Source organism: Pan troglodytes, chromosome 7 (genome assembly GCF_028858775.2).
Source record: "Pan troglodytes isolate AG18354 chromosome 7, NHGRI_mPanTro3-v2.0_pri, whole genome shotgun sequence".
NCBI classification, from domain to species: Eukaryota; Metazoa; Chordata; class Mammalia; order Primates; family Hominidae; genus Pan; species Pan troglodytes.
Window position 1 is genome coordinate 133,899,020 of NC_072405.2, and position 25,297 is coordinate 133,924,316.

Sequence of the window (25,297 nt, forward strand, 5' to 3'; positions counted from 1 at the left end):
TCAGTGCCGTCTTGCTATAGGGTTCCCGGGTTATATATCTTTTTATATGGTTATATATATATACTGGTTCAGCATCCCTAATTTGAAAATCTGAAATCCAAAATCCAGTGAGCATTTCCTTTGAATGTCATGTCAGCACTCAAAAAACTTTGGATTTTGGAGCATTTCAGATTTTGGATTTTTGGATTAGGAATATCAAAATATCCCTAAATAAAGGGTGAGTAACCATATATGTGTATGGTTTCATACATCCTCCCTTTTTCTGCTAACCGCTCCCCCTTTCCTTTGGGGGAAAATTTTCCCTTTTCCATGTGGTTGGGTGGGGCTGCTCATCACAGTACTCTCTCCTCCCACAATACCAACAGGCGTTGGCAGGTAACAAAGCTGAGCCAGTTACAGTTCCTACCCCCGAACAGTGATTGGGCCATAGAAGGGCATGTGACCCAAGTCTTTACTGCAATTGATCTAGGGAGACCCCCAGAGAGGGAGGGTCTCTGTCTCTCTCTTTCTGGGTTGCTATCCTGGAGAGGCATCACACATGGGCATAAAATTATAGTGATGGAATGGTGACCAGTACGTTGGCTTGTGTGTCTTTTTCTGGAAGGTCTAGGAGGGTAACCACAAGCCTGGTCAATTATCCTCCTGGATACAGTGGGGCGTTCAGGGCATGTGACCCAAATCAGGCCAATCAGAGCCAATTGCAGGACTTCTGCCAGTGAGCCTGGGAAGGCCCCTTTCCACAGGCAATCCTGAGAGGGTGGGGAGTAACCCTGTAGCTGTTGGCTGCCATCTTGCCTCTGTGAGAGGAGAACCTGCCAGAGAATGGAGTTAACAGAGGACAGCATAACCGAAGATGTAGACTAGGGTGACCAACGCATCCCACTTTGCCTGAGACTGTCCTGACTTTAAAACTAAAAGTTCCCCATTGTAGGAACCCTTTCAGTTCTAGGCAGACCAGGACAGTTGGTAACCCAAATGAGAGAGTGAGAATGTGTCCTGATAACACTGTTTGAGCCCACGGATTCAACCCCACCTGTTTTATGTTTTCTGTTCTTTGTCTTATGTTTTCTGTTCTTTGCAACCAAATGGGTCTTGACTAACTCAGAAATGGGCAGTTCAAGGGACAGGAACATCTGTGTGGATTTGACTAAGTCAACTAAAGCCTTCCAGTCAGTTCTCCTTGATTTTCTGATCTTTAAGATGAGCAGGCGATTGACTTTAATGTTCTCTTCCGGCCCCAGAAAGTCTATGAATCTGTATCAGGCCAGTCTTGCAATCTTCCCCTCTCCCTTTTTGCAGTTTAAAAAAAAAAAAAAAGAGAAAAAAAGTCCACTCTGCAGAGCATTCCAAGATCCAAGCAATGTGCTTGAGCTGATGTTATCATCCCTTACAGCAGTTTTACCTAGATGAAAGCAAGGACTATTAAAATATCTGATTATAACTTTTATGTGAGAAGAGGGCTGGAACACTAGGCATGAAATGGTATTTACTGTGCTTGTGATCCTAAACAGCTGGCGAGTCTTCAAGAATTAGGCAGTTACTCTACTGACAGGGTTGGCTCTCAGGGTTGAGCTTCTGCAGGGGAACCTGAGGCAGGGTGTTTTCTAAGTCCCAGCTCTCCAGAGTAAAAAGGGACCTCATCTGGGAGTCAGGATTCCTGGGTTCCAAAATAATAACAATAACGTACTTAGTGGGTTAGTGTAGATGATGCATTTTGACATATATTACCTACTGTGAGGCATTCCTGCTACCTATAGCAATCTTGCTCAGGTACTTCACTATTCTACTTATTCTCTAAGTCTCAGCTTTGATGTCCTCAAGGAGAGTCTTGCTGGCACCCCTAGAACAGGCTTGGTTTCTGTAGTGATCATGGTGAATCAGGATAGATGTTGGTGGCCATGCACACCATCTCATCCTCCTTTTTTTTTTTTTTTTTGTTAACCACACCTCCTTTCCTTTGGGGTAAAATTTTCCCTTTTCCATGTGGTTCTTGTGGGGCTGCTCATCACAGTACTCTCTCCTCCCACAATACCAACAGGAGTTGCCAGGTAACAAAGCTGAGCCAGTTACAGTTCCTACCCTTGGAACAGTGATTGGGCCATAGATGGGCATGTGACCCAAGTAGGGCCAATCAGAGTCTTCTGTGGAATTGATCTAGGGAGACCCCCAGAGAGGAAGGTTCTCTGTCTGATGGGCTTGCTAAGCCAGAGGGCATGCATGGAAGGTTGCCAGAGTCTTTCTTAGTAGTGCTGAGGACAACTATCAGTGTTAGGGGAGAAACTAGGTGGGGCATAAAGGGAAACAGTGATGAAGAACTGAATAAATGTGAAAGCCTTCTTTTGAGATATAATCCACATACCTTAAAATTTACCCTTTAAACGTGTAAAATTCAGTGGTTTGGGCAACCATCACCACTATCTAATTCCAGAAGGAAATTAGAAGCCAATTAAATAGACCTATGGACTTTCAATCAGAAGCTGATGATGCAGAGAACTAGGGTCAATGGAAAGGGCATTCTGGTGAGGCCAGCAGCAGTAGCAATAATGTCTGATATCCAGGGACCATGATGGCAGCAGTGATACACTCGGTAATGTCCTCTGTTCAGCGGGGATGCCAGCAGTGTCCTCACTAGGCTTTTCTCGGGTATGATTTTGGGCATGGTCTGCGCTACCATCTTGCTTCCCTTATTCCAACTCATGTTCCAAGCCTGGGTCTTCCTGGTGATTTTGTGAGCTCCCCAGTAGCCCAGATGAGCCTCTCATACTATTTCCAGAAGGAAATTCCAGAAGAAAACTCTATAACCTTTAGAAGTCCCTATTCCCTCTCTCTCTCTAGCCACGGGAAACCACTAATCCCTTTTCTGTTTCTATGGATTTGCCTATTCTGGAAATGGGGTCAGGAAATATGTGGCCTTTTGTGCCTGTCTTCTTTCACTTAGCATGATGTTTTCAAGGTTCATCCATATTGTATCATGTATCAGTACTTCATTTCTTTTTATGACTGAACGATGTTCCATTGTAAAGACAGAGGAGTATGATCCTCATTTTACAGACAGGGAAGCTGAGTCAGGGAGATTAAATAACTTATCCAAGTCATAAAACTAGTACATCCATTAGAATTCCTAATTATAAACAACAGAAGCCAACTCTGGTTGATTTCAGAAAAGGAATTTATTGACAGGATACCGGGAAGCTCACATAATCACCAGGAAGACCCAGAATTGGAACATGAGTTGGAACAAGGAAAGCAAGATGGCAGCCCAGACTATGCCCAAAATCGTACCTGAGAAGAGTCTAGTGAGGATGCTGCTGGCATCCCCGCTGAACAGAGGACACTACCGAGTGTACCACTGCTGCCATCATGGTCCCTGGATATCAGACATTGTTGCTACTGCTGCTGGCCTCACCAGAATGCCTCTTCCATTGGCCCTTCTTCTTTGCATCATCAGCTTCTGATTGAAAGTCCATCAGTCCATTTAATTTTCTGTGACTTAGCTGCAAGGGAAGCCAGGAAAGTGAATATTTGGTCTTTTTGGCTTCTATAGTAGAAGTGGGCTTGCCTTACTCTAGGACACAGTGTGGGGGAGTTCTGTAGAGCAGGAAGGTTCTGTATTGGGCAGAAAAAACAATCTTCACTCTAGTAATAGGTGGAAAGCTAAGTTTGGACACATTATAATTGTTTGACAGTTCTGACAAAATGCCCAGTTCTCTGAACCTTTTGATTAATTGAAAGGCTTACCATATTATTTCCCATGTCATTATCCCACTATCCAAATGTCAGGTGTCAAAGCTATGACAGGTCATCATGTACTCAAGGGGCCTATTAATTTCTTATCTATCCCTCACCTTTTGTTTTAAAAGTAAATCCCGCCAGAACACAGTGCCCTTTTAAATATAAGCAGAATTAATCGCCTTAAAAAGCAAGAACCAAACCGAAACAAAAATACTCAGAACAAACACGAAGACTTCAGCCTCTGATTTTGCCATGCATGTGAGAGTGGGGAGTTTCCCTGCTGCCTTAGCCCTTGAGAGTTGTGGCCTGATGGCAAAAATTCTCCTACCCTCTGTCCTAAAGGAAAATATATTGAGAAAGATGTGGATTGTTTCTTGGCTAGTGCCCCCAGGACTTTTCATGAGTAAACTCCTGTATCTTCATCATCATCTCAAGAGAAACCTGCCCAGACCATACATCTAGTGCTCGTGGAAACAGAGATGTTGCGCCAGATGAGAGGCCTCATCCTGGATTAAACAGGCTTTGATAAGATCAATGTAAAAATGCATCCACTCTCCTCTGCCCTTGGGCACATGGATGATTAAATCACATACTTATTTACAACCATGGAGGGGATGCCAACCTACCTGTATTTAAGCCAAGAAACCTCACATTTGTCAGGCCATAAGGGAAGGACATTCCAGAGAACAAGGTTGTCTCTTTATTATCTTGGGTATTTATACTGGGGAGACCTCAGAAACAATCCAGTTCCAAGCCTCTCACTTTACAGAGGAGGACGCTGGGGCCTAGAGAGGAAAAGCTCAGGGTTTCTTAGCTCAGTAGTGACAGGACCAAGGCAAAAACTTTGGTTTCCCACAAATGGAGGTGATAAAAATAATAAAATATTTCTCCACGAATCTCAAGCTTATGACGTTAAATAAGAAAATATGTGTGGAAGCATTATTATATGGATATTAGGTAAAGTTAACAGAACTCGAGCAAGTACTTAATGTCTCTGTGCCTCAGTTTCATCACCTGTGAAGTGGGGGTAATATTCCTCCCTCCTCATTAACTCTGTGAGGAAGAACTAAGTTAAAACGTGTAAATTGCTTGGGATGGAACTTGGCTCATTGTGTGTACTTCATGGCTGTTTTTTGTTTTGTTTTGTTTTTTGAGGTGGAGTCTCGCCCTGTTGCCCAGGCTGGAGTGCAGTGGCGTGATCTTGGCTCACTTCAACCTCCACCTCCCGGGTTCAAGTGATTCTCCTGCCTCAGCCTCCTGAGTAGCTGGGATTACAGGCATGTGCCACCATGCCTGGCTAATTTTTTGTATTTTTAGTAGAGGAGGGGTTTCACCATGTTCACCAGGATGGTCTCAAACTCCTGACCTCAGGTGATTCACCCGCCTCGACATCCCAAAGTGCTGGGACTACAAGCGTGAGCTACTAATGGCTGTTATCTATCATGTTGGCTTGTTGAATCTAACATCCAAAGGAAACTTCAGTTAGGCTCTGCTACTTAATTGGTTAATTAAAAAGGGTAATTAAGTGATTAACTTACTCCCCTCCCAATTTTCTTATTGGAAATATGTCCAAAAGATAAGAGCTCACTGTGCTATTTTTAACGAACCCTAGCAACCATAGGGGAGGCTGTTGTGGGAGACAGGAGACTGTCGTCTTTCTAAACATGGAGCCTGTAGGCAATGCCCTGTGGGTAAGAACTTGTTTCAAATCCTGGTTCTGGTGGTTGCTGGCTGAGTTCAGACAGACTCCTTTCTCTATTTGGGCATCTGTCTCCTCGACTATAAAAAGACAGGTGAATAGGCTTTTTTCAATCAGCTCTAAATGTCTCTGCAGAAGTTGTAGGCATTGGACATGGATTTATTGATTTCCTAGAACAATCGAGTATAAGTCAAGCCTGTGGACTCAGAAGTCAGTGTCCTGGGTTCAAGGGCAGACTTGTGTGATGCTAGGCAAGTTATTCAACCACTGTAAGACTCAGTTTTCTTATTTGCAAAATGGGGACAATAACACTACTTTCTTCAAGGGTTGTGAGGATTTAATTATATCATGTGTGTGGGTTGGGCACGGGGGCTAATGCCTATAATCCCAGCGCTTTGGAAGGCCAAGGCAGATGGCTTGAATTGAGCCCAGGAGTTCGAGACCAGCCTGGGCAACATGACAAAAGCCCACATATATAAAACATACAAAAATTAGCTGGGTGTAGTGGCGTGTGCCTGTAGTCCCAGCCACTTGGAAGGCTGAGGTGGGTCGAGCACTTGAGCAAGGAGGTTGAGCGAGAGGTTGCAGTGAGCTGTGATTGTGCCTGTGTACTCCAGCCTGGGTGACAGAGGGAGACTCTGTCTCAAAAAAAATAAAAAATAAAAAATAAGCTACTTAACAGTGTGTCTGGCACCCCATAAGCTCCTAGTAAGTATTGACCGTTATCAAAAAATAGCCACTGGAAGATTTTGGTTTCTAGAGCAAACCTTCTAATATCAGCTTCTTCCATGTTCTTAGTCTTCTCCTCTGAAGTCAAGTACAAAGCTTTGAATAACTGAGAGTTTGAGTGTGTTGAATGCTGGTTAACCAAGAGTTGACTCCCCTGCATTTTGTCATTTGTGGATGTTTATGGACAGAATTTGCAAGGGGCCTGGTGGGCATCAGATGGCACTTGTCTTGAGCACATTCATTCTGAGGGAAGGAAGTAGATGTATTAATAGTTTCCCACATAATGGTCACCACCCTAAAACCATTAAGGCAATCCAGCTTCTGGAAAATCCAGGTCAGACAATAACCTACCAGAAGTAGAAGGAACTTCTTCCAAAAAAAAAAAAAAAGAAAGAAAATCTAATAGGTTTTATTTGAGATCATCAGGGAATATATTTTTCTTGGAGATGAATAAAAAAGAAGCAACTGCTCCATCCGCACAAAAGTAATAAATAGTAATAAAATCTCCTGTGAACAGCCGCTTCTTAGTAACCTGAACCTGGAAGATGTGGGTTCAAAGTCACGGATAGAAAGATATTAGACGCATCACAGAGAAACACTTGGTTATGGATTTATGACATGTTTATGAGGCTGAATATTTGCTTTTTAAGGGCCTCCCCACCATTCTTTGCAAAGAAAATGTGGCTTTAGAGAATGTTTCAACTCAGCCTCCTGGAGGGTGGTGGGGGAAGGGGATGGGGAGGCAGAGGGGCTGTTGATCTTATGTTGGAAGAGCAAGTGAGCAGGTGAACTTGCTTGAGCCTCAGCCCCTTTGCATAGGAAGTTAACTCAAGAGTCGTGGTGTTAGGTCAGCATCTGAGCAAGTGTGCCTTCTGGAAGAGAGGTCTTAGAGGGGGATTTACCTGAAGCCAGCTCCTGAGTTCCAGGCTATAGAGTCCTTGGCACGTTGGTAATGGAACCACTTCTTCCTTGACTCTCACCTCTCCCCCCACAGCCTCTGATCCTGTCTGCACCTCCCTGCCCTTGAATCTTACTGTCTGGTAACCTCTGCTCTGGGCTGGCCATCCAGTCCCCTAACTGTATGTCTCCCAGGCTTTCTTTCAGTGGGTTCTCTGCCTTTACCAACTGCCCATACATGGAGCGCGTTACTTTGTCCCAGGTCAAACAATTATCATTATCTCAGTTCTCATAATAACGTGCAATTGAGTACTCACTGTGTGCTTATTGCTAGGTATTTCACAAAAATTATCTAAAATCTTTACAAAAACCCAGAGAGGTGGGTATTTGTAGCTCCAATTTTTAACGTAAGATTGAAGCTCAGCTTGCTTACTTGATGCTTACTCTCTTCATGGTGCTATAACAAAATACCTTAGACTGGGTACTTTATAAAGAACAGAAATTTAATTCTCACAGTTCTGGAGTTTGGTACATCCAAGATCAAGGTGCCATCAGATTTGATGTCTGGTAAGGGCTCACTCTCTGCTTCCAAGATGGCACCATGTTGTTGCATCCTCAAGTGGTGGAAGGGATGGAAGGAACAAACTTGCTCCCTCAAGTCCTTTTATAAAGGCACTCATCATTCATAAAGGTGGAGCCCTCCTGGCCTAATCACTCTGAAAGGCCTCACCTCTTGAGACTGTTGCATTGGGAATTAAGTTTCAATATAAATTTTGAAAGAGACACAAGCATTCAAACCATAGCACCTGATTTGTCCAAAATTGCACAGCTAGTTAGTGGCAGAGCCAGAATTATATCCAAAACCTGCTCTCCAAGATCTGGGGTCTTTGCACAACCTCAGTAGTCTTCAACTCCATGTCATCAAGGGAGTTTTCTCAGAATAAAGTTATATAGAAGGTAAATAAATGTGGAGCTGCTGTATCTTATCATATGTTTACAATGAAGCATTCATTCTGAGTTACCTGCTAGATAAAATTTATTAATTTATTAATTAATTTAAATTAATTAATCAATTTACTAATTAATATCAATTAATTAATTAATTCATTTATTAATTTAATTAATTCCATAGAATTGCGTTATTTTTGAGCACATACCTTCTTGTTGTAAGTGAGACCCTGGGCAACTAACTTACCCTCTCTGGGTTTGTAAAATGGGGATAATAAGGCCTCCTTGGCAGGTTGTAGTTGGGTTTAGAGAAGGTAATGGTTTCAAGTGCCTGGTACCTGGGAGGCACTGCATAAATGGTGGTTATTACTATGATCTTACACTTAATTTTAGTCAAAATATTAAGATCATGAGGATTAATTTCTAATTTAATTAGTGACCTAAAAGGATGTTGGTGTCCTTTAAGCCACCAGAATCCAGATGAAACTTCAGGGCTCTCTAGCCGTGCATGATAGAGAAGGTCCCATCCACCTGGGAGAATGTGAAGGGTACCAGGACATGTTTAAGTCTGTGGAGGGACGTGCACACCTGCTTTTATGAGCCAGGGACCCTAGCCACAGGGGAATGATTCTGGAATGGGATACTTACATAAGTAACATGGCTTCTCAGTGCTTTGGAAAATTCTTCAGTTCCACAGCCCCTTCTGGCAGCGCTAGGGGGCTCTGATTTTGACATTACCCTGCATAGTAGATCGGTAGGTAACGTTTATTACTCCTTACTGTCTTTCTTAATGGCTGAATTCCCGGAAGGTAGTATTCCTGCTTCAGGCTGCTTTTCAAAATGTGACTTTCACTTGGAACAGAGCCAAGAGCTGGACTTTAGGGAGGGACTTGGGACACGAAATGCTGCACTAGGGATGAGGCTCAGGAAGAGAGGAAATAGCTCCATTCCTTTGCAGCTGCCACTCAAAGAAAGCAAGCTGTTTCTTCTTTCCTCTGGGGTCCTCCTCTTCCTGCTGCCACATGTTTCCATATGGATGTCCTACGAGAGCCATGGAGACCTGCAGTTACCCATGAGTATTTGTTAGTGTTCCTAGCAGATGCATAAGGAAGAGAGAAGGCAAGTTTGTCAGGTGGGGCCTCTGGATACATGAGGCATTTCCCATGTGGAATAATGGACTTGGAGAAATTGTGTATGCCTTTGGGCTGAGCTAGGCCAAGTGACGTCAAGGACATTTGAATATTAATTAGGGCATATAAAAGCTGGAAGGGACTCACAGTCCTAATCATTGATTTAGAATGATAGCATTTTATATCTGGAATTTAGGAGACACTCCAGGGTTCTGGGAAGCTGTGACTTGTCCCAACATATATTTCTTGAGTGTATTAGTGAGGGCACTTGGCTGCAAGTGAAAGAAACTCAAATTAGTTTAAGGAAAAACACAAGCGCGGAGGAGAGGTATTGGCCCATGTGCTTGAAAAGCCCAGGGGTGGATCTTGGGCTGTGGGCATGGCTGGATGTCCCGAGCCTCGGTCTCTTTCTTTCCATTTTAGATCCTTGCTCACTTCTGCACTGGGTTCAACACCAGGGGGCTTTTCTGAATGGTGACAAAGATGGCCACTGGTATGTCTCTGTTTTCACTATTCTCAGAACTGGTGATCCTAGAAAAAAAGAATATCAAAATTCCAGCCCAACTACGAGGAATGACATGACTGACCTGGCTTGGGCCACAGGCCTGTTTCTTGAAACAATTGCTTCATCCAGAATTCTGATTGGCACCGTCTCTGAAACCATAGCTTGGTTGGAGAATCTGGGATGTCCTTGCTTTCTGTACAGTGACAGAATTTTTGCCACAGTTGCCAGTGGTAGGTGGAATAATCCCCTGCCTCCCCACCCAAAAATGTTCACATCCTAATTCCCAGAACCTAGGCATCTGTTATGTTTCATGGAAAGCGTGGGGAGGGAGAATTGAGGTTGCAGGTTGAATTAAGGATGCTAATAAACTGTTCTTAATGAGATTAGCCTGGATTATGCAGGTGTGCCTCGTGTAATCACAGGGCCCTTAAATGGGGAAGAGGGAGGCAGACAAGAGGCAGAACCAGAGAGAGGGACTTGGGAAAAAGACTCACCCAGCCATTGCTGGCTTTGAAGATGGAAGGGGACCAAGACTTAAGAAGGGCAGACCACTAGAAGCTGGAAGAGGCATGACAATAGATTCTCCCCTACAGCCTCCAGAAGGAACCAGCCCTATCGACACCTTGATTTTAGCCCAGGGAGACCCACTTTAGACTTCAGGCCTCTGGAACTGTAAGATAATAGATTTGTGTTGTTTCAAGCTGCTAAGTTTGTGGTGATTTGCTATGCAGCAATAGGAAACTAATATACTGTCCCAAATAAAAAGGACACTGCTCCGCTTTCCTGCATCCAGGTGTGGCCACGACTAAGTTCTGGGCATAGGAGGAACAGTTGTGTGGCAGCTTCTGGCGGTGTTAGACCACCTCCCTCCCTTCATCTCTCTTTCCCACTGCTGCCTAGACAAGCATGCTAACTGGATCACAAGGATGAGGCCATACCCTGAAGAGAATGGAGGCGTGACCCGGAAGGAGCAGAGCCACAAGACCAGCCTTGGGGTTCCCACCGCCACACCTTCACTTGGGCAAGAAATAAACTTCTATCTTGTTCAAGCCGCCTTTTTTTTTTTTTTTGAGATAGATTTTCACTCTTGCCCAGGCTGGAGTGCAGTGGCACAATCTCGGCTCACTGCAACCTCCGCCTCCCAGGTTCAAACCATTTTCCTGCTTCAACCTCCCGAGTAGCTGGGCTTACAGCCGTGCGCCACCAAACCCAGCTAATTTTTGTATTTTTAGTAGAGATGGGGTTTCACCATATTGGCCAGGCTGCTCTTGAACTCCTGACCTCAAGTGATCCACCCACCTTGGCCTCCCAAAGTCCTGGGATTATAGGTGCGAGCCACTGCGCCAGCCATGCCAGTTATTTTAAGTGTTTTCAAAACTCACAGCTGGAGCCAACCCTAAGTACTGTAGAAAGAAATGGCCTTAACTGTGACATTTAAGGAGACCCAACAGACCCAGTGTCTCCAAACACAAGCTAGGAGCATCCCGAGGGTCTCCCGGCGGTGGTTCAGGAGCTGTCGACTCCGTCCTTGGCTCCCCTCGGTGTCTTTCCCATTGGATGCTGCAGTCTTGGCGTCCCTGCCCTCGTCTCTGTCTTGCCTCTTGTTGTTGCGCTGGTGTCTATTCTTAGGCAACCCTCACCATCCCTGAATCAGCCTGGCTCTCTGGACTCTGCGCGGCTTTGGTGAGTATCTGGTGAGCCAGCTCTGGTCCTATGGAATGTACTCCCACCCTAGCTGGCCTGCCCCCACGCCCCACTCAGAGAAAGCTAAATAAAAATACAAGATGTAATTAGCATGGAAGACCTTGTCTTAGGTCTCTGGGTGTGACTTCACAGGAAATGAATCGGTTATAATAGCTAACATATACTGAATGCTTACCATGGGACAGAAAATTAAGTGAGTTTTTTTTTTTTAACTTTATTTTATCATCAGAGCAACAGTAGGAGGTAAGCACTAGCGTTATCTCCCTTTACAGGTAAGAAAACTGAAGCTGTGCTAGTAGGGAAATTAAATAATTATCTGAGATCACTCATCTGTTAAGTGGCAGAGGCAGTGTATAAACCAGGCAGTCTGATTCTGGAGCCCATGCTGTGATAGATCAGTGTGCTACCTCTCAAGCCCGGTGACTTTCATCTTCTGAGTAGCACCTCATGTCATAAAATGTTTAGACAATCATGATAATGGCTTGGAGCACCAGGCAGGGCTGCCATGTATGGTTGGGTGGACTGTGCACTGCACAACTCAGGAGGTGCCATCCGCATTGTCATATGCCAATTGTAACCCCTTCAGTTGTGCAGAGGACAATCCACACAACTACATATGGCCACCCTGAGGCCTTGGGGCTTGCACAAGCCGATAGCAGGAGGTCACAGGGAAATGCCAGGAACTCAGTTGAGGAGCTATTAAAAACTTCTTGGGTGTTGGTGTTGAAAATTAGGAATCAGGGAAGTAAGCCAAGGTAATGGGAGACAGGAACACGGAGGACTCTTGCTGGGGCAACCTGACAAAATGCTGGATGGTCTCTTCCACACTCAGACCTACACTAGATGACTTTTACAAAGGGGGGAGGGGAGGGGCTAGTTTTGTTTTTGCATCATAAAAATAAGACACGCTTATTAAAGGTCATTTAGGAAATGTAGAAACATTTAAATAGCTTAATATTTTAAATAATAAAATATTAGCAGTTGTTTGTCCTGTAACCCAAAGAAAACCACTGTTAATATTTTATTGTATTGGCTGTATCTTCTCTAGGGTTTCTCTCTCTTTCTATTCATATTTACATCGATATCTATACCTAGAGTGAGAGCTCTCTCCAGGGGGAGAGATCAATATATTATTTGTACATGGTTGATCCTGCTAGAAATATGAATATTATTTGTACAATTTTCACCTGGCCTTCTAGAAACAGTTCAGATGGGACTGTGCTCAGTTTTGCTTGTCCGGGAACCTCTTAAAGGCTCTACTTGGCTGCTGGCACAGGCTATGGAGGGGGTTTGGAGAACTAGTAGGCCATAGGATGGAGAGGCTCTAGTAGGTTTGAAGCGGAGAAGCAGGAGCAATCCTTGGGTTGGAGAATCCAGCCCAGTCCAACATAGGGTCCTGGTGGTGAGGGGCTCACTGAATCCCAGAGGCCCGTGGAAAGTCTTGAGCCTGCTCGTACACCAGGGGGGTTGGTGGCCTCCCTGATGATGAAGTCTTCCTCCTAGAAGAGACCTTCTGGGGATGTAGTTCAGCCTCCTCCCTCCTCTTCATTACCTTCCTAGCCCACCTTAACAGCACAAACACATTTTCTAGCTGAGGAAACTATGCCCTAGGGAGGTAAGTTGACCTACTTGAGGTCATACAGCGAGTCAGTGTCATACTGGGACCAGAACTCGGGGCTCCTGACTTCTTTCCAAGCCTGCAAATGTATGCTGTTGAAGACCAGTCTTCCTCCTGAAAGAGTCCTTCGGGGTCCCTTGCTCTCGAATGAAGAACATGCTGGAATAAAGAACCACATTCCACATTGCTCTGGAATAAAGAACCATGTGCTCTGTAATAAAGAACATTCCATGGTCAAAGCAATGTGGGAAGCCTGCACATTGCAAATCCTCTCTTGGAGGTTCATAAGCAATTTAGCTTACTAAAGTCTCAGAGAAGGCCTGCAGCAAAGAAACCTGTTTAACTTGGTTCAATTCATTGTTGCTTGAACTTATGTGGGAAGTTTCCATGGTTCATCTAGTTATGCCTTGAAGAACGTATGTTGGGAAAGAGAGGCTGTGTTACGCCACACTGCCTGTCCACTGAGGCCAGAAAGGATACCTGAGGACACAGGAAATGTCACACTGGGTGAGAGTACCATCCTTCCAGCCCAGGAATTTGCTCTCTGATAGGGCCACCAAGAAAAGTGTTGCAATAGCATGTGGCTGCCCTTTGCTGAAGCCAAGCTTAGAGGGCAGAGATGGTTTTTTGTTTTTTTGTTTTTGTTTGAGAGGCAGTCTCACTCTGTCACTCAGGCTGGAGTGCAGTGGTGCGATCTTGGCTCACTGCAACCTCCACCTCCTGGGTTCAAGCGATTCTCCTGCCTCAGCCTCCTGATAGCTGGGATTACAGGTGTGCGCTCCCATGCCTGGCTAATTTTTGTATTTTTAGTAGAGATGGGATTTTGCCATATTGGCCAGGGTGGTCTCAAACTCCTGACCTCAGGTGATCCACCCGCCTCGGCCTCCCAAAGTGCAGAGATTGCAGGTGTGAGCCACCGTGCCCGGCCTGAGACAGGATTTTCTTAGCGGCCTAATAGCTTTAAATGATACTGTGTCTCCAAGGGGATTTAAACTGAAAATTCCAAGTAGCTTACATTAAGTAAGTGCCATGTGAGCACTTTCTTGCCTGTCGTGTTCATCTCTGTATCCTCAATGCCTTGAACAGTGACTGGTACACAGTAGATACTCAATAAAGACTTGCTGAATAAATGGGATGAAATTTCCAGTTACTTTTGGAGGCTACATAGAGTTCCAAAATAACTTTCCTCTGCGTGACATAAAAACTTTAACTTTCCCCTTCCAGGCTGTGAGATTTGCAACTCACTATTTAGATTTAACAAATGCTTATGCAATACTTAATGCATAGAAACCCTATGCTGGGTATATTCTCATATAAAAAATCCCTTAATTAATATTGTCAGTGACCCTGTAAAGTACAACGGCAAAAATGGCTATTACTTTTGCATCAGCCTAACATAATCTCAATTTTCCAGGTGAGGAGGCTGAGGTTTGGAGGTGTTAGTTGACTTAGCCAAGGTGGTGTTCTTAAGTGTTGAAGTGAGATTTATGAGCCCATAGCCACAGCCAGGAGCAGCTTATTTATGGAGCTTCCCTGGAATGATAAAAGTAGACTTAAGATAAATCAACAAGAGGCAGGTCCCAGATGAAGTCTCCTCCAGGTTATAAAGAAAGGCACTTCCTCTTCTGAAAAGTTGTCTGCAGCAAAGACTGGTTATTATGACTCTCCTGGGCACCAAATAGGGACTCTAGGCCACCTGTTAAGTGTCTTTGTGGAAAATTATTCTGCTTAAAGCACAATAGCTCTGAGAATTGAGAAACATGAATAGTTCCCAGCTGATGGAACAGCTGAAGCACTAAGCCTCCCCAAGCCTTGGTTACAGCAACACAATACCATAACACAACAGCATGACTTCAAATTTCCCCATCCACTCAGTAGGTTGATAGTTCTTTTTCCACCCAACACGTTGAATGCCCAGGTATTGATCTTACTAGTGCTAGAGTAACTTTTTCATTTTTAAGAATTAAAAAAAGACAGCCATTTTAACACCTGGTTGCCTCCTGATAACAGTGTCTATGCCTCTGAGCCAGCACAAAGTGCTGTTAATTACACTTTGTTCAAGAGAGAGTGTCTGGCTGGATGGGAAGATTATGTTTCAATATATTTGTAGGATGTTTGAGCTGGGAGGAGCCCTGAGATCAACTTGCCTCTCATTTTACAGAATAGAAAACTGAGGCTCCTAGGCCACCCAAGGTCATGCTCTTGATTCTTGGGGCAGTTTTTTAAAAACCGTGCTATCTGAAATATAATCTTGGCTTCATCAACTCATACTGTGTGATTTTAAGCAAGTACTTAACCTCTCTGTTCTTTAATCATATGTCAAATGCAAGCAATAAGAGTTACCTACTTCATGGAGTAGGAGTAAGGAGTACATGAGATTTTGCCTGTAAAGTGCATTTCCAAGTGCCAGACACAAAAAATTGCTCAGTAAATTAGAATTTTAAAATCCTTACCAATATTGTCATTCTTCCCCCCTTTTTTCCCCCTCTACAACTGCATAATCTCCCTAGTTGGGGGAATGAGCTCTGGGAAGGAAGGGGCTCTCTCTCTTTTTCTGCCCCTTGCAACTTGGAGATCAAGGAAGAGCACGTTAGTGGTGTTTGTAGCAGGAGTTTCCCTGCATGCTAGTTTCCATGTTTGCAGGACATATAGTGTTCTGTGGGATCCTGAATGCGTTCCCCAAAAGTTTGTGTTGAAAACTCAATTGCCAGGCATAAGAATGATACAATGGACTTTGGGGGCTTGGGAGGAAGAGTGGGAGGGGAGCGAGGAATAAAAGACTACAGATATGGTGCAGTGTATACTGCTTGGGTGATGGGTACACCAAAATCTCACAAATCACCACCAAGGAACTTACTCATGTAACCAAACACAACCTGTACCCCAATAACTTATGGAAAAATAAAATATTTAGTACTCCAAAAAAAAAAAAAAAAAAAGAAAACCTAATTGTCATTGTAATAGTAGTAAGGGGTAATTAGGCCATGGGGACTTTGCCCTCATAAATGGATTTAATGCCATTATAATTGGAGTGGGTTAGTTATCTCTGGAATGGGCCCCTGATAAAAAGGATGAATTCAGCCCCATTTTTCTCTTCGTCTCGTGCACTTGCTTGCCATGTGGTGCCTTCTGCCGTAGCATGACCCTTGCCTGATGCTGGCACCGTTTCTGGGCCTTCCCAGCCTCCAGCACTGTAAGCCATATAAACTTCTATTCTTTAGAAATTACCCAGTCTGTGGCATTTTGTTACAACAGCAGAAAACGAACTAAGACACTGGGCTTTTCCTGAGTCTGAGAAAAGTAGCTAAATCCACTCACATTAAGGTGACAGTGATAACGTTTTATTCCTCTCAGGAGTAAAACATTACTCCTGAGAGGAATGCCTAGGAGACGATATTTAATGCAAAGTAATTCATTTCCAAGGGCGGTGGGGAGGGCTGTCAGGTAACAATGCCAGGGAGATGGGAGACAGAATTTGGATCTTGGGGCTGGGTCTTCCTGGTGCCCCAACAGTAAACCTACAGAAGATGATTATCTGCTTGGCCCAGGCCCAGGGCTCCCCTTGCCCGCCGCTGGGGTTGTGATGTGCTCTCACAGGGAGGACTTCCTGCCGGCGGATCCAGGCCTGAAAGAGCTGCTTCTTGGTGGTGGGAAGGAGGAATCAAAGCCCCTGGGGTGTGGGCTGCACTATACGGGCTTGGACAGGCAGGTCGAATACTGTGAAGCTTTATTGTTTCTGAGACTCTACCTGGGCTCAGGGTTCAAAATCAAAAGCTTCCCGCAGGTAAGATTAGCTAAGTGAAAACCACTGCACTTTCTCTAAAGTAGAATGGCTTAAAAACCAAAGCAGAGGGCGCGGTGGCTCACGGCTGTAATCCCAGCACTTTGGGAGGCCAAGGTGAGCGGATCACCTAAGGTCAGGAGTTTGAGACCAGCCTGGCCAACATGGTAAAACCCCTTCTTTACGAAAAATACAAAAATTACCCGGGTGTGGCGGTGGGCACGTGTAATCCCAGCTACTTGGGAGGCTGAGGCAGGAGAATTGCTTGAACCCAGGAGGCGGAGGTTGCAATGAGCCAAGATCACACCAGTGCACTCCAGCCTGGGTGATAGAGAGAGACTCCGTCTCAAAAACAAACAAAACAAAACAAAAATCAATGCAGAGAAAATATCACCATAAGCACCATTGGCAAGATAGTCCATTTAAATAGCGCAAATGGGTTTTAATTTTATGTCAATGTGCTAACAATTCAACATTGAAATAATTTTTTTTTGTATAAGACAATTATCTGTGCAAGACAGAAACGCAGGAGCACCCTTTTGTCTTTCTCCTCTTTGCCCCCTATTTTGAATCCAGCATTGAGTCGTGCTGTGCTTCTAGATAGCTCTGGAAGCTCTCCACTTCTCTTCCCAGCAGTCCCACTGCCTTCATCATTGCTATACCGGATATTGCAGCGGCCTCCTCCATGTCCTCTCTGGGCCCCTCAGTATCAATCCAGTATTTATTGCAGTATCTCCAAGAATTTGCACACAATATGATCCATTGGCATGCAGGCAGAAGCCATTAGTATTTTGATTTTTATTTATGTTAAAATTAAGAAAGCAAGCTTTCCTGACATTCAATGACTGGCTTGACTGTGGCTCCTTGCCCAATTCTTCTGTCAGCCAGTCTAAAGTCATGTTTGGTTCAAGAGGTATCTGGGGACTCCAGAACATGACCGTGTTCTCAGGGAGCCCGCGTGGTTTTGTTCGCTCTCGTTGTGTTGCAATGAACTGCAGTTTGTATCTTCTCCAGGAGAATGCTGTTCATGGACTACATTAAGTAGTTCCAATTAAACGAACTTCCAAAAAAATAGACAAGCAACGTAAAAGAATTCCTGCATCCTTTTTGAAGATTAAAGATACAATTATGCACTGTATAATACTGCTTTAGTCAATGATGGACCGCATTTATGACCGTGACAGTGACAGTGTCCCATAAAACTGGCTCATGTCTGTAATCCCAGCACTTTGGGAGGCCGAGGTGGGCAGATCACCTGAGGTCAGGAGTTCGAGACTAGCCTGGCCAAAATGGCGAAACCCTGTCTCTACTAAAAATATAAAAGTTAGCAGGGTGTGGTGGCATGTGCCTGTAGTCCCATCTACTCGGGAGGCTGAGGTAAGAGAATTGCTTGAACCCAGGAGGCAGGAGTTGCAGTGAGCTGAGATTGTGCCACTGCACTCCAGTCTGGGCAACAGAGTGGGACTCTGTCTCAGAAAAAAAAAAAAAAAGCAAAAAAGCAAAAAAAAAAAAAAACCTATAACGGAGCTCAAAAATTCCTATCACCTAGTGAAGTCATTGCTGTTGGAATGTAGTAGTGCAACACATTACCTTTTCTGTGTTTAGATACATGAATACCATTGTGTTGCAATTGCTTACAGTGTTCAGTACAGTAGCCTGCTGTACAGGTGGTAGCCTAGGAGTAATAGGTTATACCATATAGCCTAGGTGTGCAGTAGGCTAGAATATCTAGGTGTATGTGAGTATACTCTATGATGTTTGATGACAAAATGGCCAAATGACCCATTTCTCAGAATGTTAAGCGTGACTGTAATACTACAGGCAAGGAAAGGGCAACAAGAAGCTAATCAAAAATACCGGATGAAATGTGGACAAATATCTACTATTGTTCATTAGTAACAACTCTTACCCTAAGTATACATTGTCCTTGGTGATATTAACTAGTGATAACATGCAGTCATAATTTTCAAGACTTAAAATCATTTCACTAGGGAAATATCCGAACACACATAAAATAGAAAATATAATCACGAGGCTGGGCATGGTGGCTCATGCCTGTAATCCTAACACTTTAAGAGGTCGAAGTGGGAGGATTGCTTGGGGCCAAGCATACAAGACCAGCCTAGGAAACATAGCAAGACTCTTTCTCTACAAAAATAAATAAATAAATAGTAAATAAAATTAGCTGGGTGTGATGGCATGTGACTGTAGTCCCAGCTGCTCAGGAGACTGAGGTGGGAGGATCACTTGAGCCCAAGAGATCAATGCAGTGAGTTATATAGTCCAGTCTGGGTGAAACCACTGCACTCCAGCCTGGGTGAAAGAACAAGATCCTGTCTCAAAAAAAGTAATTAATTAAAAAAAGAAGGTATAATTATGACCCTCATGTGCCTATCACTCAACTTCAACAATTATCAACACATTGTCAAGACTTCAAAAACTATTTTTTGTTAGCTCCCTTTAAAAAAATTTCTATGTTTGTATGTTTTATAATGTACATAAACTATACCGTGTGTGTGTGTGTGTGTGTGTGTGTGTATATATATAAACATACATTTACATAAACCAAAGGTGTGTACTCAAAACTTTATCACTTGTGAGGGTGTGTAGTCAAATGGTTAGAGAAGTCTGCTCCATGCTGCCGTCAGGAGACATTTCCAGTGTGCAAATTTGATCACATTGCTCTGTCTTGCATATCACTCAGTGGCTTCCCATTCCTTCTAAGAAAGTTCTGCAAGGACTCACCTAAGTCTCTTGCCTCACTCCCCACCTTGCTTTCTTTGCTCTGGCCCCAATGCCAGTTTGCAGGGCAATATGTGCCGAATGCACATATTGGCGCACGTTTCCTCCTGCCCAGGGTCTCTGCACATTCTTCCTTCTCTGCTTTCCTTCTCAATGACAGTTTCACTTCCTTAGGGAATCCTTTGATTCCCTCTAGTCCAGATCAGGTCTCCTGAATGTGAGCCATTCTTATGGAACTGAGTTATTTTCCTTCATTACATTTGTCTCAGTCTGTCACAATAGATTCATTTTAGTGATGGCTAATGTCTCTTCCTTCCTCTAATCTCCAAGAAGATGCTACACATGACCTTTTCTACCTATCCCCAGTGTCTAATGATGTGGCCAGCACATAGTAGGCATTCAACAAATTATGGATTAAATGAAAGCTTGTCATCGTTCAAGGTTAAAAAAGTGTAAAGGTCAGATGTAATCCCTGTGAACCAGTTGGTGGATGAATCATCACTGCATAAGTTCAACACTGGAAGAGATAAAGAACAATACAAGACAACAATTCAAGTTCACGGGTGGTGTGTGGTTAATTGCCAAACAGGCACAGTGGATGTCAAATGCACTAGGTTCAAAGAGAGAACACTGTGGGGTGGGCTGGGCTGATTTCAGATGGTATTATCCTTTGAAATATAAAAGCCACATGTGAACAAACACATATTGATGTCCTGGAATCTGAACTTCTTGCTTGTAATATGGAAAGCATGATTTAATTTTGATTTACAAGAGGCTCTAATTTGACCCTGAAGTCATCATGATAATGTCATCTTCCCAGCTCATTCCCACGTGAATGAAATCTGCTGTTTTATCAGGCTCTGCATCCACCAAGCCTTGAAGATGGAACTGTGGTTTATCAGCAATAACATCTTTCCTTAGGTCTTGCAAAAGTCCCTCCAAGTCTGACTCTTGACTGAGCTTTCATATTTTTTTTGTGGTTTTGTAATAAAGAGATTTGTTTTTATATGATCTGGTAGAGAACCAACTCTTGGTATTAATTTAGAAGGTTGCAGGCTGATTTGTGAAGCTCGGCCTGACATTCATATGATCTGAGCTTCTTTTTTCCCAACAGAAGCTCTGTTTACATTGGTTTTAGTTTCAACATACACTTGTTTATTTTTTTTTTACTGGTTTCTAAGTTGTCTCCATTTTCTAGAATGTAAGCTTCATGAAAGCAAGGACCTTAACTGCTGTGTCCCCATTGTAACCTCAGCACCTATGAAAGGGCCTGACACAGCAGGTACTCAATACATATTTGTTGAATGAATGGCTGACTGCAGGGAGAAGGTCTGAAGGAGAGTGGAGTTTATGGTTGCTTTTGAAAGCACATAGGCCAGAAGTCTCTGACCTGCTATTTCAAAATCTCTCATGCTTGTAACTTGAGGGCAGGGGACATTTTTCTCCCCAACTTTTTATTTCCCTACATTGTTTGGCACCAGATGCTTGTTCATAGCAAATGCTGAGAGGACATCAACTAAAGAAATCAAAGAGAATTCTGGATCGTCATTTGGCCATGGCAATGGAGAAGGAAGAGCAGGTGGGAGAGGACTGGTTTTAAAATGAGCAGACCTAGAGTGAAGTCCCAGTTCTCACTCACAGAACAACATTGGCAAATCGCTGGACTTCTCAACCTCAGTGTATTCATCTGTATAATTGGCATATCAACAGCAGAAGGCCTTGTCCCAGGGCCACTGCAAGGACTTTATACTCTTTCTGGGAAGCACTCTGTAAACAGTGAAATGTCTAGAAGTGAGAGTCGTGGACTTTGGCCAAAGCAATCAGGAAAGGCTGGGGATTCCCATAGGGTGGTTGGCGATGTTCTTGGCCTTCAGACGGACATTGGACTCAGTCATAGGCTGAAACTGCTGGGTCCAGATTTGCAGGTCTTTTCCTCCATAAGCTCCTCTTGTCACCACCTTCCTTTGTCCCCTCCATCCCCCACCTCCAGTCTCCCTTTATGCTGGCTCATCAGGCCTGTCTGAATTGCCAGATGAAATGCAACTCGATAGCCTGAGTTATCTAGAATTACATTCCAAAAACATCTCTGCGTTTCCTCAGGGGAGGAAGGAAAACAGAGACCAGGGCATAAGAGGGCATAGAGTACCCTCTAGCCACATTCTACCTTTTCCTTTGTTTCCTTTGTAAAATTTGGCCTATGGTTTCCTAAAGAATTTCCCCCAATGATTGCCAGCCCTGTAGATGGAATCAGGAGTCTCCTATTGGGTATGATCTGAGGGGAGTTGGACGACCCTCCCCTAATCTCTCCTATTGGCCTGAAATTCTCAGACTACCTGAACTTTTGGTTTAGAAGCCAATATGTTTCCATTGAAGGTCACAATTAGCCATTATCATCTGAGCTTCAATTCAGGTTATCTGGGCCTGAAACACAAAAGTGGTAACTTTTGATAGAAAAGACAGTAGCAGGCCAGATGTGGTGGCTCACGCCTGAAATCCCAGCACTTTGGGAGGCTGAGGTGGGCACATCACTTGAGACTAGGAGTTCAAGACCAGCCTGGCCAACATGGCAAAACCCTGTCTCTACTAAAAATAAAAAAAATTAGCCAGGCATGGTGGCACGTGCCTGTAATCTCAGCATCCCAGTTACTCAGGAAACCAAGGCACGAGAATCGCTTGAATCCCAGAGGCAGGGGTTGCAGTGAGCCGAGATCATGCTAGTGCACTCCAGCCCAGGGGACAAAGTGAGAATCTATCTCAAAAAAAAAAAAAAAAAAAAAAGAAAAGACAGAATCAAGACAGTACTGATCATGAAGACTATACCTTCAGGGATCGTTTCTATAGCTCGTTACTTGAAAAGTTTCTCTGAACATGTAGATCACCGGCAGAAACTGGACCCCTTCCTTACACCTTATACAAAAATTGGCTCAAGATGGATTAAAGACTTAAATGTAAAACCCCAAACCATAAAAACTCTAGAAGAAAACCTAGGCGATACCATTCAGTACATAGGCATAGGCAAAGACTTCATGACTAAAACAGCAAAAACAATTGCAACAAAAGCAAAAATTGACAAATGGGATCTAATCAAACTAAAGAGCTTCTGCACAGCAATAGAAACTATCATCAGAGTGAACAGGCAACCTACAGAACGGGAGAAAACTTTTGTAAGCTACCCATCTGACAAAGGTCTAATATCCAGAATCTACAAGGAACTTAAACCAATTTACAAGAAAAAAACAACCCCATCAAAAAGTGGGCAAAGGATATGAACTAACACTTCTCAAAAGAAAACATTTATGCAGCCAACAAATATGTGAAAACAAGCTCATCATCACTGGTCATTAGAGAAATGCAAACCAAAACCACAATGAGATACCATCTCAATGCCAGTTAGAATGGCAATTATTAAAATGTCAGGAAACAACAGATGCTGGCGAGGCTCTGGAGAAATAGGAACATTTTTACACTGTTGGTGGGAGTATAAATTAGTTCAACCATTGTGGAAGACAGAGTGGCAGTTCCTCGAGAACCTAGAACCAGAAATACCACTTGACCCAGCAATCCCATTACTGGGTATATGCCCAGGATTATAAATCATTCTACTATAAAGACACATGCACACATATGTTTATTTCAGCACTATTTACAATAGCAAAGACTTGGAATCAACCCAAATGCCCATCAATGATAGACTGGATAAAGAAAATATGGCACATATACACCATGGAATACCATGCAGCCATAAAAAAGGATGAGTTCATCTCCTTTGCAAGGACATGGATGAAGCTGGAAGACATCATTCTCAGCAAACTAACACAGGAAAAGAAAACCAAACACCGCATGTTCTCACTCAGAAGTGGGAGTTGAACAATGAGAACACATGGAAACAGGGAGGGGAAACATCACACACCAGGGCCTGTCGGGGGCATGAGGGGCAAAGGGAGGGAGAGCATTAGGACAAATACCTAATGCATTTGGGGCTTAAAACCTAGATGACGAGTTGATAGGTGCAGCAAACCACCATGGCACATGTATACTTACGTAACAAACCTGCACATTCTGCACATGTATCCCAGAGCTTAAAGTAAAATTAAAAAAAAAAAAAAGGACATCATGGAAGGAGATCCAGGGTAGCTGAGGGTATAAGGAACCTCAAGAACTGAGCCAAGGGGGAGGATAGAAACATTGAGCTAGGGGAGTGGGAGACAGGAGAGGAGGTACTTATAAACTGACTGCATCCCAGATCTGCCTAGAGTGACTCTGGTCTGCCTTTTCAATTTTAAGCCTCAACGAACTGGTTCATTATTAATTAATTGTTATTAATTAGCATTAGTGGAAGTATAGTAACTTTTATTTAAATTTTAAGGTACTCTTTATTTTTTCAAAATAAAATAGTCCTGTTGATTTGTCAGGTTCTCATAATAATGTCATTATAATTTTATCTACTTTCATTATAAGACAATCCAGAGGAGACTGTGAGCTCCCAGATAAATAGCCTCTGGGCTCTGCCTCATGTTCCCTCCCCATGCGTGCAGTCCTGCCCCTGCCCTGTTCTTTCCTTGGGCTTTTCCTCTCCCTGGACTGCTTTCACTCTCCAGCTGTACCTGTTGGAATCCTTCAGAGCTGAACCCACTCTTTATCAGCCCGGGAAAATTCTCATGATTTCGGTGCCACGTCCTGAGGTCCTGAGCAGCACTTACTCATTTGCTTTCTCATGCACCCTCATGTCTGTCCCGTGGCACAGAGTTAAGGGTAAACTGCGGTTTTTTTTTGTTTGTTTGTTTGTTTTTGAGATGGAGTCTGTCTTTGTTGCCTAGGCTGGAGTGCAGTGGCACAATCTCTCACTGCAACTTCTGCCTCCCGGGTTCAAGTGATTCTCCTGCCTCAGCCTCCTGGGTAGCTGGAATTATAGGCGTGCGCCAACATACCCTGCTAATTTTTGTATTTTTAGTAGAGATGGGGTTTCACCATGTTGGCCAGGCTGGTCTTGAACTCCTGACCTCAGGTGATCTGCCCATCTTCGCCTCCCAAAGTGGTGGGATTACAGGTATGAGCCACCATGCTTGCTTTTTTACACCACTCCCAACCCTCTCCTCCTGGATGAGTGAGATGCAAGAGAAACTCTCTTCCTTATCATTGTAGACCCCAATTGGTGCTTAATAATATCTGTTTCATTAAGTTGTAGGCAGGGGTGCATAATGGATTTCTATAGTCACTTCAGATGCCTCAGAAAGAAAATACCCACCTCCCTGACTGATGCCTGAAACCCCCCTCATCATCTGTCTAAGGTTTTCATTCATTTCAAAGGTGATGCTTGCCAGAAGTACTATAAGGTTGCAGTCTCCTAGGAATGTCTGAATTCTAGGTCAAACATCCTAACCACAGAAATCCAAAGTGTTCCATATTGAAATAGATGCTATTTACCTAAAATTACACATTGTGTTCCATATTCCATACACTACACGAAGAGGTCACATGATGTAGTAACCAATCAAGCTTGGGCTCTGACCAGTTTGCCTGGGTTCTGATTTGAACTGATTTGTTTCCTGATTAAATGGATGAATATTCATTAAATGTGTGGAGCTGTACTGGGCATGTGGTTAGTGCTCAGCAAGGATGGTTGTTATTGTCAGGTTATTATTGCTCTTATCCATCTAATCTGAATACGACTCTATCCCTTTGGGCAGCCGCTTCTCTTGCTTATACCCACTATGGGACCAAATTCAGCACTTTACTGTATTCCTCCTTAAATCAAATTGAATGCCAAAAGTTTTCATGAGAAATGCAGACTTTACTGAAGATTTCTTAAGGA